The sequence below is a fragment of the Equus przewalskii genome, chromosome 1 (assembly GCF_037783145.1).
Source record: "Equus przewalskii isolate Varuska chromosome 1, EquPr2, whole genome shotgun sequence".
NCBI lineage: Eukaryota > Metazoa > Chordata > Mammalia > Perissodactyla > Equidae > Equus > Equus przewalskii.
The window spans coordinates 51,778,971-51,799,618 of record NC_091831.1 but is presented as its reverse complement, the minus strand read 5'-3'; positions in this window follow the sequence as shown (position 1 = coordinate 51,799,618).

Genomic DNA, 20,648 nt, shown 5'->3' with positions numbered 1-20,648 from the left:
TCAACTAAATAAACTGTAAAGGCACTCTCAGTTGCTTGAGTTAGCACAATGAATCCAGAATTTCTGTTAAGTACTCCATGAGAAGACATTGTTCTATTCCTAACTGGTCTGGTACACTTATAATCCATTCCCACACATATTCTCCAAGTTTCTGCCAACATAAATCAGGCACATCATGCAATTCTTTTGTATTTAAGCTATCCCCTATGAGTTACGCTGGGTAGCTGTTCCCCTGAAACATGTTGGGGATGTTACACTCTGGTTACAAATCTGGAGAGAGTGTGGGGTGGGGTTGGGTGTTAAGAGAAATCAGCATCCCCTTTCAAAGAAATTGCCTAAAGTCATGATAGAGTCATCAAGCAATGGGAAATCAGCCTCTTTCAATGGGAAATGAGTGGGATTTTAGGGATTTCCTCACCCAAAATTCCCTATTCCAATTCTCAGTGTCTCAATCAATGCTCACATTTTTATAAAAGATATCTACACTTAACAGAAATCAAATTGGGGGTTGGTAGGGGCTGAGAGCTGGGAGAAATGGAGAGATGTTGATTAAGTGGTACAACCTTTCTATTATGAGATGAATAAGTTCCTGAGATCTATCGTACAGCATAGTGACTATAGTTAACAATGCTGTATTGTATACTTGAAAGTTGCTATGAGAGTAGAGCTTTAATGTTCTCACCATAACAGCAACAACAGCAAAATGACAACTATGTTAAATGAAGGATGTGTTAACTAACCTTATTTTGGTAAATATTTAGCAACATATTCATGTATAAAACCATCATATTGCACATCTTAAACTTACACAATGTTGTATGGCAGTTATATCTCAATAATATTGGGGAAAAAAGAAGAAAATAAACCAGATGGCCCAGAAATAAAAAGAATGAGCATACTGAAAAAAAAAAGATATCTACACTTACACTATAATTCAGCAGCCTGCAGAATCAAACTTTGTGGTTTTAAGATAGATTAACACTGTAATTACAAAAGATAATGTATTCTTTTAGGACAGTCATAATTATGATTTTTCAATCATGCCTAAACCCACGAATTTAAAACCCTGAGTCTATAAGTTCAATTAGAATTTGTCATAGCCCTTTTTATCATTATTCCTAGTGTGGGGACCTGAAATGGCCACCCCAAGATATGTCTCTTTGGCATCAGGATTATTTGAGGCTGATTGCTTTTGATAAACTGGGACAGGGAAGGAGGAATGGAATTTGCCCTTTGTTAGGACACATTTACACTTGTAAGGTAAATCTCTATCTGTAAAAGGTGTCTCCCTCTCCGTACCAGGAAGAAGAAAGGAGATGACCTTCTCTCTAAAAACTCTTAATCAATACCAAAGGCAAGGACTTAAAATCTGCATTTTATTGTGCTTCTCTGGTAACCTCCTGTAACTGACTTCCCTCCCCCTCCCAACGTTGGCATCTCCTTAAAGATTAAGCATCTTTCTTTAGGCTGGGAACAACCGATTGCGGCGCTCATCTGTGACCCGCCCCCCCCAGCCCGAGGCAACACACCTGCCACCCCGCGGCATTCACTGGGACAGCAGACCTATCTGTCGTTTCCATCGAGTTCTGTGCTGACAGAACGGCCTCGTGACTATTGTAAAAGGGACATTTCAATCACATGTGAAACACCCTGTTTGGGGGTATATAACCACTATGTGCACCCCACTTCTTCGGTGCCCTTTCTTCCTTCAGGAAGAAAGGCCCTGGGCTGTGGCTCCTGATAAAGCTTTGTTTAATTTTCTCTTGCTATTCTGTCTCATGTGAATTTAATTCGTTCTCCGGCCAGATGAACCCACATTTGGGAAGAGGAAATGTCTTCCTCCCCTACACTAGCATAACAATAAATTGTAGCAGCCACTTGGTTTCCCAAAGACTTCCTCTCAATAAACATTTCATTCCAAGCAAAAATAAATGAAAACAGATAATTACATATTTTGCCACTGTATGTCATGAACTACCACTATCAGTTAGTTATCAATGCCTTTAAACCTAAGTATGCCAGATTCCCATCTATGAGAGTGTTTCCTGGAACTGCTTCTGGTACAAAATGCTTCCTTAACCAGTTCAGTAATAAAAACAGAAACCACTCCAGAAGGGATTAGGTGCTAACAAAACTTAACTAGGGAATTAGGTTCTTATAAACCATTGGAAGGACTGGAATAGAGAAAGTCAGGGAAGGCCATGAGTCATTTTCAAGTTCACTGCGAATTTGCAGGGACTCGAGATATTATTTCTGCAGTCCCGGCCAAGAACTCTAAAAGCTGCCAGAAACAGAAAAAATTGCCAAGCATTCTATTTGCTTTCCTTTATTTCTCAGCTTCCTTGCAATTATATCAGGAACTGAAATGTGAGAAGTTATGTACATCATTTCTGGGTTAAGAAAAAGAAAATCCCATATGCAATTCTTTAGTCTCTTTATTTCTGTGACATGGTTATCAACAAGGATACAAGTTTTAGTTTGTGTGGTCACAAAGACAGTGGAAGCTCCATCTGCCTGGATCCCTAAATAACCACATGGAGCAGAGTACTCTATCAACCCACGATGGACATCAAGTAGTCATAAGAAAAAAATCCTTTTTGTGTTCAGACACTTAGATTTCATGGTTAACTTACTGCTGAAGAATAATCTAGGTATACTAACTGACAAATTTAAATGCTAGTGGTCACAGCTGCCTGCAGCACTAGAGTAACAGATTGTAGGTAATTTGGAGGTTGCTGCAAAATTCTGTATCTGCCTACTGTTGCAAAAAGAAGAATAACAGCCTCTGCTTCCCTCTGCCTTCCAAACTGTACATGAGTGCTTTTCATTGGTAGATCTAACCTGAGACTATTGGTAAAGGATTCCAGGAAATATAGTTTCAAGGCTTCTAGTCCCTGCTATATGGGGATAACAAAGAAGGTGGGCAAGATGGTACTGAGTACCAATAGACAATATGAAAGAAAATATAAAGAAAAAACCAGAAACTTAAAGATATAAATGTGAAACCAGAAATTTTAAAGAAATTAAAAAGATTTTCAAAAGAAGAAGACTAAAATGTGCACAGATTTATAAACATAAGAATTGAAATGTAAAATTCATGGATAGATTAAATGTCAGATTAGATAAGCTAAAGGAATTGTTACTGAATGAAAAGACAGTGCCAAAGACTTAATCCAAAATGCAAATCAGAGAGACAAAGAGGTGGAATATATGAAGGACAAGTTAAGAGGAAAAGAAGATAGAGCGAGAAGGTCTAAGATATGTTTACTAAAGTTTCCAGAATTAGATAATTTAGGAAAGAAAGAAAGTCAATCCTAAAAATAATATTGGTTGAGACTTCCCCAGAATTGTTGAAAGAACCCACTTCTCAAATTCAAGAAGCCTAATGAACTCCAAATGTATAAAATACAGGGAAATCCATAATTAGACCCATTGCAGGAAAATTTCAGAATACCGTATCAAAACCAAAAAAGATCTTAAAAACAGCCAGAGAGAAAAGAAAGATCACCTGCAAAGGAAGAAAAATTAGAGTTATAACTGACTTCTCAACAGCAACAATGTAAACCAGAACAGAATGGAATAATACCTTCAACGTTCAGAGAGAAAATAATTGTCAAAACTTAGTATTCTATTTGTAATGAAACCATTTTCACGAATGAGAGAGAATAAAGATGGTTTAGATAAATAAAAAATGAGTTTTCTACAGAGTGGAAATACAGTGTATAACCTCCAAACAAATACAGAGGAAATAAGAATAAGAAAGAAAAACTCAATTAATCCAAAATAAAAGACAAAAAGTGGGAAAAATTTTAAAGCAAGACAAATAGAAAATACACAAAAAGATGCCGGTACTAAATGTAAATGTATAAATCATCACAATTATAACAAGTTTAAACTCTCATATCAAAAAGCAAAGTTATCAGACCAGAAAAAAAAAAGTCAGTTATATGTTATTTACCAAAGACATACAAAAATTTAAGGACAAGGAATTCTGAAAATAATAGGATAGAAAGAGAACCAAGCAAATATCAACCAAAATTAGCTGTTGTAGTTACATAAACATCAGAGAAAACTGACTTCGAGGGAAAAAACTTTAACAGAGATAAGGAGGGTAATTACATAAAAATAAAAGTTTCAATTCTTCAGGAAGGCATAAAAATGCCAAGTTTTTTGTACCTAATAATATAGCCTAAATATATATATAATAGATCTGATAGAACTAAGAGGTGAAATTGATAAACACAACATTGTAGTAAGAGATTTTAGTACAGTTTTCTCAATAGTTGATAGATCATAGAGACAAAATAAAACCAGTGATAATATATATGATATAATGAACAGTCAAATAAATGAGCTTGATTTCACATGTATATATGATATATATATATGTATAAGTTTGATATCATTGCAGACAACATTAGGAGAATGCATATCTTTTAAGCATATATAAATATTGATCATGTAATAAGCCATAAAGCTAGCATCTACAAATTCCAAAGGACAGGACTGGTGTCAAAGAACCACATATTCTAACTACTATGAAGCAAATTTACAATTGATTACAAAAGATAAATGGGGGAAAAGTCCATACAATTGGAAATTTAAAAAATACTCTTTCAAGTATTTATGGGTCAAAAAAGAAAACAATCAAATTAGAAAATACTTGGAATTGAAAATTACAAAAACATTTCACAATGAAATTTGTGACATATAACTAAGGAGGTACTAAATGGGAAAATTAGAGCCTTCAATGCTCATATTAGAAAAGAAGAAAGTCTAAAACAATGAGCTAAGTTTCCAATTTAATAAACTACAAAAACCATAACAGAGTGAATTCAAATAAAGCAGAAGATAACTAAATAAGAAAACTAAAAGAAATTAATGAAATAAAAAGGAAAAAAGTAATAGAAAGAAACAACAAAGACAAGACTTTATTCTTTGAAAAGATTAATAAAGTAATAAACTTCTGGCAAGATTAATCAAAGACAAAAGAAGGAAGACAAAAATAAAAATATGGGGAATCAAAAAGAGGAAATAAGGACATATGTTCTAGAGATTAAAAATAGATAAGAGAGTACTGTGAGCAACTCTATTGTTCACTTGAATTTCTTTAATTCTTAAGTTTTCACTTGAATTCTTAAATTTTCAAGACACCTAAAAATTTAATTAAATGGATAAATTACTAGGAAAAAATGCAGCATAACAAAATTGACCAAAATCAGGAAATAAAGGACCTGGATAATCCTGTGACCAATAAAAAACTGAATCAGTAGTTTAAAATCTTCTCACAAAAAAAAAGAGACCCAGGTGGTTTTACAGGCACATTCTAACAAATATTCATTATGAGGTAATTTGAAATTTGCACAAACTATCCCAGAAAATAGTAAATCCTAGTCTAATTTGATATCTAAATAAGATGATGTCACATAAAGGAAAATTGCAGTCCAATCAATCTCAACGTAAATGAAGTAAAGTATACAAAAATAATATATAATGACCGTGTATGACTTATTCCAAGAATTCAGGTTTATTTAATATTACAACATAATATAACATAAGTTACTATAATTACTACAATTCACTACATTAGGAGATTAAAGGAAATAAACAAAACAAAATAAATCTCATTAGGTACAGAAGAAAACACCCCTTAAAATTTATATCCATTCATGACATATATAATTAAATAGAAAATCTCTTAGTAAGCTGAAAACTGAAAGGAACTGTAATAACTTGGAAAGGGTACATACCAAAAACGTATCGCGACTATCATACGCAACGGTAAAACATGAATTAGTATATCACGATATCTCCATGTCCTTGGGTCGGAAAAGAAACAAAAAACACTAAGCACAAAGGAAAAGAATACTGAAAAACGACCAAGTTAACATTTTGACTTTGTTGATCCAAACATAACATTAAAAATGCAAAGAAAACAGTCCAAAAGTCAGAGAAGATGAAGATCTTCTACAGGTTAATTTTTTTAAAAGAGAGAGAGGAAGAACAAGAAAGCGAATCCAGTAGAAAACAGGCAAAGGGCTTACAAATGGCTAATCAACATAAGAAAAGTCTCAAATGAATTTGTAGTCATGGGATATAAATCCAAACAAAAATGACGGCCCGTACCAGTACATATCCATCAAAATGGCTAAAATTAAAAAGACACACAATACATATTGTTGGCAGGAAGTAGAATAAGAGCAACACTCCTACCTGCTGGAGGGATGATAAATTAACACAATCACTTCAGAGGATAATTTGAATTACCTAGTAAAGTTAAATTGCATTTCATAACATAGCAATTCCACTCCTAGGGATATGCGCTAGAGAAATTCCTGTGTATTTGTCCCTAGGAAAATGTATAAGAATGTTTACACCAACATTGCTAGTAATAGCAAAAACTGAAGTCAATCCAAATACCCATCAACAGCAGAATGGACTTTTTAAACAGCTATGGTGCACTCATAAAATAGAGCACCTCACAACAATGAAATTGAGTGAAATGTAGTTAATAAGTATCTAACCACAAAGAAATGTTAAGAAAAAAGAAAAAAATAATCACAAAATCTACATACAGTAAAATCTCATTTTTAAAAATTTCCAAAACAAACAAAACTAAGGAGAGTATTGTTTTCAACAACTTAAAAATCCCTTATAAATGTTCTGTATCTTAAGGTAGGTAGGGGTACCTGAGTGTTTGTTACCGCACAAAACGGGTTCTCTTGTCCCATGGGCATAAATTAATTACGGCATCAGCCTTTGGGACGAGCTCAGCTTTATTCTGCAAGATCAACCTGCAGGGAGAACAGGGGGCGTGTGCCCTCAGATCTGTCTCCCTGATTTAGGATTTGGGGCAAAATTTAAGAGTTTAGGGAGAACAAGCTGGAATGCAGAAAAGTTGGTGGGGGAGGTTTTGATTGGTGGGGTTCAAGCATTGATGGTCAGGTTTTAAATATTTATGACAGGGTTCTAAACTTCTATGATGGGATTCTAAACACTGATGATGAAGTGGGGAAGGAATTTTAACACTGGATCTTCCTGAATGAGGGACCCCTCGCTTCTGATAAGAGTCTGACTTTCAAGTTCTGGTCATGTCCTGGTCCTTTGATTCCATGGGGAGAAAGCTCTTTGGCTCTATGGTCATTTCAGATCAAGATTTCTTCTTCTGCGAATGCTCTGGCTATGTGACTTTGCACATTTTCTGAAAGGCAATTCTTAATCACTCTGTTGATAAGAGATGGGGTCAGTTGAACTGGTCCTGGAGAGCCCATTGGTCATTGTACTATTTTTTAAAAATATACTATATATTATATATACTCTTTTGTGTATATATAATGTAGTTCACATTTTTTAATGTAAAAATAGATCTATTTACTTTTATTTTTCAGTTATTTTTACTTGTTGATGCATATTTCTTTAAACAATTGCCAAAATTTGTTGAGCTCTCACCCTATACCTGAGATTGTGCTAAAGTCTTTATGTGCTTTATCTATATTAATCCTCACAGCAAGTCCTTGAGGAAAAAACTATTACTATGTGCACTTTATACATATGCAAATGGAAGCTCAGAGAAGTTAAATAACTTGCTCAAGGTGACAAAAGTAGTCAATTGTGGATCTGAGATTACGCCAAGTATACAGCCCAAATCAAAAGCAGTATGTAATATCTTTAAGAATGATACAGTCCTGAAATGACCATGAAACATATGTTATATAATCTTTGGGAATAGACTGTATCAAAGCAGAATTCATGCATTTGCTGCTGGCTTTCCTTTCATTAGAAATATTGATCGGAGTTGATCATTATTATGATCTCCTTAGAGATTATGATCTCATCAGGGTTGATCTTATTATTATGTTCAAATATCGCCACTGGAAGGTAGATCACTTAAAATCATTCCTGACTGGAATCACGTCAGATTCTATACTTTATTCCTTTAGTTATTTGTGCATTTTTGTCATTGTTTTCAATTTTTATACATTTAGATTGGTTTTTATTATGTAAAACATTTATATTACTCCAAAATCAAAATCATAAAACAAAGTAATTCAGAGAAATCTTAGCTATATCCTTGTCCCCTCCCTCCTGTTCTCTCCCTCTCCTTAGAAGGGGAACTCATTTTTATAGTTTTTAATTTATCTTTCCATTGTTTCCTTTTGGAAATATATATTTCCTATTCTTCCCTTTCCCTTTTTACACAAAGGTAGCATACAATACACAATATACACACTGATTCTGATTTAGGTATTTTTTATGGAGAGACGCATTATAAGAGGGAATTAAGTTTCTAAAGAAAAGCGAATTTGTTAGTTGCTCTCAAGGAGCTTCAGGTTTAAGAAAATTAAGAGACTGAAGCTGTCGTTGTTTCTTTCTCTGCTACTAACTCTCTGGGTGATTCTTGGAATGTCATGCTATCAACTCATGGCTCTGTTTCCCCAAGAATAAAACAGGAAGCAGACTAAAGATCTCAAAGTCCTGTCCATCTCCAAGGCAAAAATGCCACAACGAGGTCTGAGTTGTGGATGATGAAGCACACCTAACTTGAGCTAGATAAATAGTGTAAAGGTTCAGGATATGTCACCCCAAAGTATGCCACTTTGGCATATTGACTATTTTGAATTAAAGGTACTTAAGAAACAGCTGGTGCAAGAAGGATACCCTGACCCTCCTTTGTCTCCCTGAAACTAGGAGATAAATCTCTCACGTGAAAGGTACCCTCCCTAAACCAGGAGGGTAGAAGGCATCCTTATCACCAGACTGGGAACTTCGGGCCAACAAGGCTGTATAAACAAACCTTGTTACTTCTTCACCATTTTACTACCCCTAGCTCAAATCCCCTTCTCTTGTCGATTCTTCACAAATTTATTGTTTCTTTGTCTAAAAGGTACAAACGTTTCCTGCTTTGGTCACTTCTTTGAGTCTCATATCTTTGTAGGGCTCCCTATGTTCATATGTAATTAAAATTGTTTTTCTCTTGTTAGTCTGTCTTTTATGACATGGGGGCGGGGGGGGGGGGTAGTGTCTCAGCAAAGAACCTAGAAGAGTAGAGGGAAAACTATTTTTCCTCCCCTACAATAAATCTGAGGAATATTAGCAAATGTCTCAAGGTTTTTACTAAGATGAGCCGATTTTCATTTTTTCTCACTTTCTTTGCCAACCCTTTAGAGGTAAAGGCTGCAGCAGAAAGAACTTTAGTTGAATCAAACATGGCACTAGCAAAGAAATGAGAATGGACATTTTGTTCATATTTAGAGCAGGTTCTATTTATGGAAGACTACTGAATGTTTTATCCACTGGAATCATTACTGGTATTTTAAAAAATGACTATTAGGGCACAAAGTACTAAAATAATCTACTCCAAGCACTTCAGACAGGATGCACAGTAATAATCAGCATTAGGCTGATGCATGAATAAACATTACAATGACACAAAATAAGGAGAAATACTAGTATGTTTAGCTCAAGTAGATTCAAGGAGTTGATGACTAATGTTGGAAATTTTTCAGGAACAATGTAAGTGGTCATTTGGTAAACAAAGTAAGTACATTTACTAAGGTTGATTCTTTTCAATAGAAATACATATTTTAATACTATTTCAAATAACTCTTGTGCTAACAAAATAGGTCTGTTAGCTCTCACATCATCTGAAATTCTATGGGTTAGTGAGCTACAGAGGGACCTTGCCTTCAAGGGTTCTTATAATTGGTTTGGAGAAGCACATCAAATTACAGTAATAACCTCACGCTGTATGATTACATGTCTGCTCAACTTCCTTTTCTCTCCTTCTCTCCCTCTCTCTCATAAGATTTCAGTGTGAATAAGAAAAGCTTATTCTGAGTTATAAATTACCACCTAGTATTTCAGAATCCATGGCCACTCCAAAATCTTTAATCCATTGTTTTTCCTACTTTCCATTATCAAGACATTGGAAGTAATAGGCTCTCCCTTCAAGACATGGGACAAGTTTTTTGAACTCAGTATTAGGAAAACATGGGAATATTTCAGATGAAAAGAATTCTTCAGAGAATGAATATCTAGAGAAAATACTTTCCCTTTCTTTTTTTAGGAGACTATTACTTGAACACAAATAAATCAATCCTCCACCAAAAGTTGTTTCTTGCATTTGGCTTGCTCTGTGTTCAGCTTATACTGCTTTAGTTCCGTAGTAGTTTTTTTCCGGTAATCATACATCTGATCAGGTGGAAGCCTAAGACACTTGACCTGTGCTGGGGGAGGTATTGAGAGATTTGCAATGGCTCAGAGCTGAGGGTGATCCAACAAATAGCATCCAGAGTGAAACAAAAATGAAAAAAAAACAGAGAAATTATGTGATCAAAGTGTCAATCCAAAAGGCAAGATAAGAACATTCAGTTCTGGGTGGAATGGAGTAATCTGAGGCTGATCAATGCTTCCTTCAAGAACAACTATAAATACTGTATAAAATAGATTCACCTGCTTAAAGATATCAGACAGCTGCTGAATCAAAGTGGATAGCTGTGGCTAAATTTCTCAAGATGAGAGAACTTCAGCTCTCTGGCAATCTGCAGTCACTTTTTCCCTTGGGCATACGCAGATTCTAAGAGATTTGCAATCTGACATTTTCCCAGACCAATGTGGGAAAGACAAAACAGCAGAGATTTTAATGGTCTTGTGGGGCTACAGAGATGTAATTAAAGGCTTGAGGAACCTCAAACACAACCCCTCAACACATTTGCCAATTTCTGAAGCTGTGAGAGTAAGTGATTGAAAAGCTAAGCAGAAAACCTCTGAAACACACAGTAACATTTTTTTCACAGACTTACAATACTGGAGAAAAAAGGAGTAGACTTTAGGACTTACAAGCTATGCCAAAAACCTCTGAAAGTCAGAGAGGAGTTTTCCACTGTTTCATAATGCTAAAGAGACAAAGATTAGATCCTGCCAGAAGGAGAGAGACCAGTGAACACACCAGGCATTCAGTTGAAAACTCTGAAGGACAATATGTCTGTAACAGAAATAAATCAGAGGTAGACTGAACGTCACTAAAATGAAAAGTCAGCCTCAACTCAGTTCAATCCCTGACTGTGTTGGAGGACGTCATTGAGAGGACATGACCACCAGCTGATCCATGACCTAGACCCAGGCAATGAGAGGTTCCTTAACTGCTCCTCCTCCCTCCATCATTGGGATGTACGTTCTGACCATCATTCCCACACTAGGAGTTCCTGCACATTTCAAGGATGAAGCCTTGAGAGAGTAGTGTGCTGTTGAGACCATCTGGATTGAATATGTGACTAAACCCAGTTAAGGCCTCTATACAAACTTTTAAGATTCTGGCAAGTGCATACGGCTACCTACTTGGTGATCTACATCCAAGCCAAGCCTCATATGTAAGTTCCCTTGCTTATTAAAACTACCACCTACCAAACTGGAATGGTGTGCCTCTTTCTTCAGTCTCTCATTGCCCTCTGTGTAGGAGGGCCAATATTGAATTTCACCTGGGGAACTCCCAAGATTGTGAACCAACAGATTGGTTTAAGATTATCAGTCCCAATTTCATCTGCCTAGCAGGGGAAAGGATGAACCCACTGTGAAGGAAGAAAAAGTCATTTGGATCTATATAATTTTTATAAACAATGACAAGCATTCAATAAAAAATTTCTAGACAAGCTGTGAGTTAGGACCATATTACTAAAATCCACAAGAAAAAACATTCAAAAGAAATAGGACTACAGGTGATATACATATGGGGTTAGTACACAACAACTTTAAAATAACAATGATTAATATGGTCAAGAAAATCAATTTTAAAATGGAGAAATTTTCAGAGAATTATAACCTCTGAAAAAGAATCAAATGGAAATTTTAGAATTTAAAAATATAATATCTGATATTATGGGCTTAATAGAGATTAGACACAAAAGACAGGATTAACGAACTGGAAGAAAGGCCAATAGAAAATATCCAAACTGAAGCACAGAGAAAATAGGAATAAAAAATACAGAAAAAATCACAAGAGATATATAGGACACAATGAAAAGGTATAACACATATTATATGAGCCCCAGAAGGTTGGGAGAGAACAAAGCAAAAGTAGTATTTGAAGATATAATGACGAAGAATTTTCCAAATGAAGAATGATATCAACACTATCAATACACAAATTCATGAAACTCTGCCAGAGATTCAAGAAGCAACCAAAAGCAACATATACCCAAAGAAAACCACACATGATACACATCATAATAAAACTACTGAAAACCAAAAGGCAAGGCAAAAGAGAGAATCCAGGTTCACAGCAAAAGGCCAGAAACCGAGGAAAGGCCATATGAACAGAAAAAAAGAGGATGGATTATCTGGATGATCCACTGGGTGGTACACTTGGCAGAGTATTTCAGAAGTGAAAGCTCTTAAGAATAAAGAGACAGGATAACCTTGAGCTTCACTCTTAGTTCTCTTGTACTAAGTAGCCTAAAAGCAATGATACAATTCCAAGCAAGTTTTGCACTAATTAATATGAGTCACAATCAGTTTTTTTCCTATTAGATCCAACCAATTAATTTATATAATTTAGCACTTGAGTAATGCTGTAGTTTCAGGAAAGCTTTGCTTCTTGCTGGGTATCCTGAATCTGAGAGGATTGCTATCCCTGACTTTCTCAGCCAGAAGTCCAGCCTTGGAAAAATTGAGACAAAGAAGATCCAGAGAGAATATCAGTATTACCTAGGGACACCTTTTCCCCTTCTCTCCCTTTACAAGAATGAATCAGAAATTCTGATAAGGGATGGTGAGGAGAGGGCCAATAATGGCATATTGAATGGCTCCCCATGTATTCCTGGGCCCCTGATTAAGAGCCACTTCTCTATGTTGGTGCAAATTAATCATCCAGGAATCCTATTAAAATGCAGAGTCCAGGGGCTGGCCCTATGGCTGAGTAGTTAAGTTCACGTGTTCTGCTTCTGCGGCCCAGGGTTTCGCCAGTTCGGATCCTGGGCGCGCACATGGTACCGCTCATCAGACCATGCTGAGGCAGGGTCCCATATGCCACAACTAGAAGGACTCACAACTAAAATTTACAACTATGTCCCGGGGGAATTTGGGGAGAAAAAGCAGGAAAAAAAAAAGATTGGCAACAGTTGTTAGCTCAGGTGCCAATCTTTAAAAAAAAAATGCAGAGTCCTATTCAATAGCTTTGGGGTGGGACCTGGGATTCTGCATTTCTAACAAACTCCCAAGAGATGCTGGAAACTGCTGGCCCACAGACCACTTTGAGAAGCAAGGGTTTAGGTGAACCCCAAATCACCTAAAATGGGCCACTCTGGCTGTTATCTGTGAGCTGCTTTAGGATATGGGTCTCCTAAGAAGAGATTCTTAGTATATCCTGAACACTAAGTATATTCTGTACACTAACTATTGTGGTTTCAGAAGATGTTAACGTATGTTCCCTAGACAAAAGGAGTTCCATGGTCAAATAAGTTTGGGAAGCATTTGTATACCTTTTTCCCCTCCAGGAGATTCACAAAGCACATTTGCATTTTAATGATTCTGAACCATCTGCATTAGGGGAACACGTTTAGCCTGATGATATATTTATTTAACTATTAACATTCCCAGGAGCTAACGTTCCATGGAATAAACTTTGGGAAATGCAACCATATAGAACAGTAGTTTTCACCCTTTGGTGAGTATCAGAATTAGTTAGAGAGCTAGTAGAGATACGGAATTTGGGGCTTGTTGAAGTCAGATAGGCCCACCAAATTCCCCAAGTGGTTATGATTCCCACAAAGGTTTGAGAATCACTGCTATAGAGTAATCTCAGAGGAGTTTCTGTTACCATCTGGGGAGGCAGGGTTGCCTGTTAGCCCAGCTTGCCTCTTGCAGAAGTCTATGCTGTCCCTGGGAGGACCAGCATCAGCTATGAACTGCCTTCATCTAAGAAAGTACATTCAGACCAGATGAGGCACCCCAATGATTCCACTGTGTATTCTACATACTACAGGGATTCCTCCAAGTCTTTTCACTGTAGGATCCCAGTCAACAGTGGCTATCCCTTAGCCCTGCTCCAAATCAGAGCTCACGAGAAGGATTTCCTCTTTAGAACCAATTCTCTGATTCACTGAACAAATCTCCAGCAATTAGGATTTTGGCAATATTCAGTGAACAAGATGAACAAGGCACTCCCATGAGGCAGGGGTAGGGGACAGACAATAAACAAGTAAATGAATAAATAATTACAGATAGTAATTAATTCTGTGAAGAAAATAACCAGTGTCATGGGACAGAGAATGACTGAATCAGGGACTCCATTTAGATACTGTGGTCCTGGAAGACTGCAAAAGTCCTAGGGCCAGTCAGGGTAATGTGGACACCATTCCAGAGAGGCCAACAGTGACTGGGATTGGCCTTGATGGTTCGTAAAACTTCACCTCACATAAACCAGTCAGGAGGCAGCCTATATCCCTTGTACCTACTACGGTTACTGGCTCATACAGGGCCCCCAGTGAATATTGGCGAATAGTTGAATGGATGGATGGATGGATGGATGGATGGATGGATGGATGGATGGATGGTTGGATGCACGGATTGTTGGATATATAATTAATTCTAGTGATTTTGACAAGACCCATCTAGTGAGACCTTGAAGCAGGACTTGTTTAAGCTATTGGGCCAAACTGAGCATTCACTTTGATGAACAGCTCCCTCCTAAATGATAAGGCAAATGGTGAGAGATACTCTATACCTGACCCTGAAGCACAAGAAGGAAATGGGCTAAGTAAGAATACACACACACTTTTATGGTACAAAGTCAATAGCCACTTCATTGCAATCCACTTGGAATTCACTCTAGACTCACTTAAAAGGAACTGGTTCCCCAATTCCCAAGCTACTTGAAACGGATGTGCTATATTCATCAGGATCCTTAGTGGCAAGCAATGGAAACTGATTCTAGCTGATTTATCAGAAAGGAGTTTATTAAAATGGCATTGTAAGCTCACATTTTCTCTAGGAAGGATGGAGAACTAAGTGAGGAGGTGCTACTCAGCTAAGAACAATGCCAAAATTATACCACTTATACCAGTCTGGTGAAAACACCAGGGGCACTGCCAGTGGGCACAAACATTACAACTTGCCTCAACCAAACCAGATGTTGGATCCTGCTGTCAGAACTATCATAACTGATGCCTCAGGAAACTTGGAGCTTCTGCCTCACTATCTTTCCTCCACACTGGATTCTGTACACCCCCTGCCTCTTTGAGTCAATTGTTCCTCATCAAAGACTGAGGTAGACATGTCTGATTGGCAGTCTAAGTCACAGAGCTTCAGGAAAGGATGGCAAAGTGGGTATGTGGCATTTTTAGGTTCTATAGTAGGAAATGGCTCTACCCTATTAGGTAGGGAATCTCCCTGTGGAATAAGAAGGGGGTTCAAATGCTGGGCAGCCAAAAAGGACAGATGCTGACTACAGCTAGAGCACAGACTCCCAAGAAAAGGTGGCCAGGGACACTACCTTGACCCTGCTGGAGAATGAAGACATAGGGTCTCAAGAACAAAGCAAAGCAGTTGCACTAAGGTCCAAAAGCAGGGCATACAGCTATGGGTCCAAAGAGTGTTCTAGAATCCAGCTTTACCAGAAGCACTGATATTTTGGTCTCCATGTGCTGGACTCATGTGTCATTATTGGTTGGTTCAGAACTTGGGAAGGGAACTTTGTTTACTGGCCCACATATCCCCAATAGATGCTATTGGTGTTTGTCTTTCTGACACTCCCTTTTCTAAGCTTCCATATTTAACTGACTCTCTTTTAAATGAACAAATTTAAGTACCGACTCTGCCAGGCACTGTGTTAAAAACTTTACACTATGGATCCTCTGATTGAATCCACATCATAATCCTGATTACACAAAGAGAAAATGAGGCTCTACTTGATGAAATAAGTTGTCCAAGATAATAAAACTAGCAAGTGATAGAGCCTGATGTCTTTCTTAGCTATGTTAATATCTATCTGTTTCTAATAGGTTAATATTGTTAAACAGGTTACAGTTCATTCTTTGCCATTCAGACTGCTTTATGTAACTTTATAATTTTCTGCGCTGGTTCATTATATTTTGCTTTTTATTTTAATATACAAGGAAAAATTTTAGTTTCCTATTTTTCAAGTTCTTGGGTAGGGAGTTGGTGGGGATGGGGACGGCTTCATGGTTGTCACCATATGCTTCTTACATGGCCAAGGCACAACATCATTCTGCCCACTTTCTAGGTGAGGAAACCGGACCCACAGTTGCGGCAGATGTAAGCTGTAAAGCAGACAGACAGTGCCAGTGCTCTTTCAAGTGCACCCTGGTTGAGAAACAGCAAACAGATCATGCTTTATGCGCCAAACGTGACTAGTTGGTGCATTCGTTTTCTATGGCGGCTTTAACAAATTACCACAAACTTAGCTGCTTAAAACAACACATTTATTATCTTATACTTTTTTAGTTCCAAAGTTCAAAATAGGTTTTACTTGGCCAAAATCAATGTGTCATGAGGGCTGCCTTCTTTTCTGGAAACTCTGGGGAAAATCATTTTCTTGTCTTTTCCAGCTTCTAGGGGCTGTCCACATTCCTTGGATTGTGGCCCCTTTCTCCAAAGCCAGCAGTGACAGGAAGAGTCTTTCTTATATCACATCACTCCCACACTGACATTCCTGCCTCTCTCTTCCACATTTAAGTTCTCGTGTGATTACATTGGGCCCACCCAGACAAGCCAGGGAAATTTCCTTATTTTTAAAGCTGGCTGACTAGAAACCTTAACTCCATCTTCTATCATATACTTAGCATACTCAAAGGTTTGGGGGATTAGAACATAGACATTTTGGTGGGGCCATTATTCTGCCTACCATAGCTAGAAATGGCTATGTTCAGAAGGATTCTGAGGCCATGTCTATGTTCATCAGGAAAGATGACCATGGCCAATTAGTAATGTTTAATATGGATTCAAAAGAAGGAAGTGCCATGTATTTCCATGCTTCCATAGATGCAGCCTAAAAGAAGGCGAGTGATAAGAGGGGTGACCAGCCAATCTGTGTGCTCCAGGCCTAGCTGGAAGGGCCCTTAGAAGGGAAGTGCTCCAAAGATCTGCCTTCTCTTTCTATAGCTGGAGCTACTACTGTCCTTCACTGCCAAGCTGAGCCCCCTCCTAGGCTCTAGGTATAGTCCTGTTCTTCATGGTCTTTCTCACTGGATCTCCCAAATGGCTACACAGTAGCAGGCCTGGTGCGAAGGGCTGGAGACACCAAGACAGGTACAGTACTTTCACGACAGGACACAGTGCTGCAGGATTCGTGCAGACCTGAGGAGCTTACCCTCTATGTGGGGAGACAGACAGGCAAAGACATGGCCATACAAGGTGAAATAATGCTATGTCCTGGGCCTCCCTTGTCATGTGCTTTCTACCTCCATCACTGTATTTAGATTGCCTAAGATGCTCCTCTCTTCCGCCACCCCCAATCCTACTCATTCTTCAAACACCACTTCCTCTTTGATTCTCCTCAGATGGAAGAAAATCCACTTCCTCATTGTTTTTTCCTTTTTTTTAATATATCTGAGGCTACCGATGCTCACACGCTCCACAAATACCCACTTACTGAAGACCTACTCTGTGCCATGCACTGCACCTGGCACTGGAGAGATACTGGGGATAAAAGACATAGACATGACCCCCTGTTCATGGAATGACGGGCTAGTGGGTGAGGCAGATATGAGTCAAGGAAGCACACCATTAAATCTAAAAGGGCACTAGGATCAGCCCTACAGGGGAAAGGTACACGGTGTTCTAACAGCTATGAAGCTGCCTTGGGGAAGTGACAGTTGAGCTGAAATCAGAAGGCCGAGTAGAAATTAAAAGTGGAGAAGAAAGAGGAGAGAGTTCCAGGCAGAAGGCATAACAGGGCATAACGGCAGGGCAGGGAGAGAGCATATTTGAGATGCTCTGAAAGGAAGCCAGTGGCTGGAGAGAAGTGAATGGCGGGTGTGGGGCTAGAGGAGGTGGGAGAGGCAGGCATTGGAGAGGCAGGCATGAGAGCCAGAGCAGGCAGGCAAGCTCAGGGCTTTGTACTGCATCCCAGTAACTGTGCCCCCACCAGTTTGCCCGTACCCCCCTGTAAGCTCCCTTGTGTTTATGCTAGAGTGTCCCTTGCCTTTTTTAAGAATCCCAGTTCCCTCCACCAATCTTCTGTGCTTAGGATTATACAGAAAATTTTAGCTGTGGTGTCAAGTTACAGGCCAACTTAAATAGGAATAAAAATAAAGTGGTGCATTCCTGAGAATGAGGGAAATGGCCACTCCACCTGAACAAAGAGCAAGAGTTGAGATATATAACCAGCTTTCTGTTTCTCTACGGTATATCTAACCAAGGTGAACGCAGCGCCCCTTGTGTCAGTCAGCAAACCATCAGTCTGGAGTGTCCAAAAATGTGTGCACTAAACTCTACCAGATGTAGGTGCAAAACTTTGGAATTCCTTGGCAAGTTGGGGTGGCCATTATAATGGGGGATGCCTAGTGATTACAGAGTGGTGATATTTATATCCCCCAGAGCAGCTTGCATTAAATAGGTGCAATAGTTGTTTATCAATATTAAACTGAATTTTAGGACATTGAGAACCATTGTATAATCAACAACTGCATGCGTTTTCTGGGACTTTTGTCAATGAGGCAGTACAACATCGTGAAAAGAGCACTGGCTGAGATTCAGGAAGACAATATTCTCGTTCTCCCTCTGGCTGTGTTACGGAGGTCTTGGGCCTTGGACAATTCTTTCAAACTAGTATAAGCCCCCCCCCCCATTCTAAAATATAATGAAGTCATGTACTTAAGTATTGTTAAAAGAAAGGCAAAAGCATGATCAAAACTACCTGAAAAATGCCTGAGGAAGGCACAATATTGGAGCCTGACACACTACAAACCATCTCTCACTAAGTCCAACGTTGCCAATTTCTCCCCCAGTGTTGGAAAGGATTGCTGTTGACTCAACTGAACACCAGATGAAGTAGTTGGCTTGCATTCAGGAGCCATGTTGTAACAAAAAATGTACCTTTTCTTTAAACACTGGAACTACATTCATGAGGTGAGATGCTTTCTGAGAAGCACATGGTCCTGAGGTAACAGTGCCAGGTGTACATCTCCCATTTGCCCAACTGCTGTTTCTGCACCTGCTAAGAGAAGAAAAGGATACCTCCTCATCTCTACCGACCTCGAAAGCAGTCTCTGAGGATAACTGTGGATGCACGTTACAGAAAACTTTAGAAAGCCCAACTCAGTGTAAGAAAACTTCCAAAATCACTTTGTCATGTCAACACTAAGTTTTATGTGGCCAACATACACAATAATGTAGTATCAGTACAAATGATAGAATTTCAGCACCACAAGTGTTCTTAGAAGGATCCAGTCCAATTCCCTACCCAAAGCTGAGTCCCATCTACCTCAAAGGCAAGAGCAGTGCTGAGACATGGAGCTCACTTTTCAACAAGGTGACCTATTCCGTGCTGCACTTCCATATTTTTCACTCAATGACTTGATATCTGCTTCTTCAGAACTTTCACTCACTGATTTTAGTAATGTCTTTCATGTGACAGCACTTCAGATATTTAAGGACAGCAATCACATCTCTTCTCACAGGACACGGGTACCAAAGCCCTCATTCACCATCACAGGCACATGCCTCCACATGTACAAAATAAACCAGTGTCCCCATTACAGTGTGGGCAGGAGACCTGGGCCTGCCTATATGTAAGTTTCCTCTAATAGAAAAACTCATTTCTGACTTGGAATAAAGGCTGCAAATCCAGAGTAAATTTACAAATAGGGCTACAGGTTGAAGATCTCTTTCTTAAATGAAAATTTCAGACATGCCCATTTTACTGATAAAGAACACGGACAGGGACCAGCCCTGTGCCCGAGGGGTTAAGTTCGTGCACTCCGCTTCAGCAGCCCAGGGTTTCACTAGTTTGGATCCTGGGCACAGACATGGCACTGCTCATCAAGCCATGCTGAGGTAGCATCCCACAGAGCACAGCCAGAGGACCTATAACTAGAATAAACAACTATGTACTGTGGGGCTTTGGGGAGAAGCAGCAGAAGAAAAAGAAGATTGGCGCCTGATGTTAGTTCAGGTACCCATCTTTAAAAAGGGAAAAGAAAAAAATTTCACCACCTTAATTCCACCAAAAGGAATCCAATTTCTAAAGTTCTCCATCATTTAAACAGTATTTGAAATGGTTCCAGGGCTTGTCTTTGGGATCCTGCATGGATGCCATTTCTGGAGTTCATTTTTCAAGGATTCATTTTCCAGACTGAGCAGAACTAAGATATTGGAATTTATTTGTTTTCTAATGCCCAGAGATAATCGAGAATGTCAAAGGTATTTCTCAAGAACATTATGACCCGGTGAACAAATTGACTTGAACATGAGTAAGCATAAGGGGAGACTGAGGTCACCTCCCTAATAGCTCTAACAGCTGCTGAACAAATGGGGTCCCCAAATTTTCCTAATTCCATGGTTCTTAAGAGACCAATGGCTGAGTAATTCTACCAGTGCTATACTTCCCTCTGCAATCCATCCTGATCACGCTCTGGGCCTTGCAACGACTAGGATATACAGCACAGATAGGTTGGGATACATACTGTGAAATC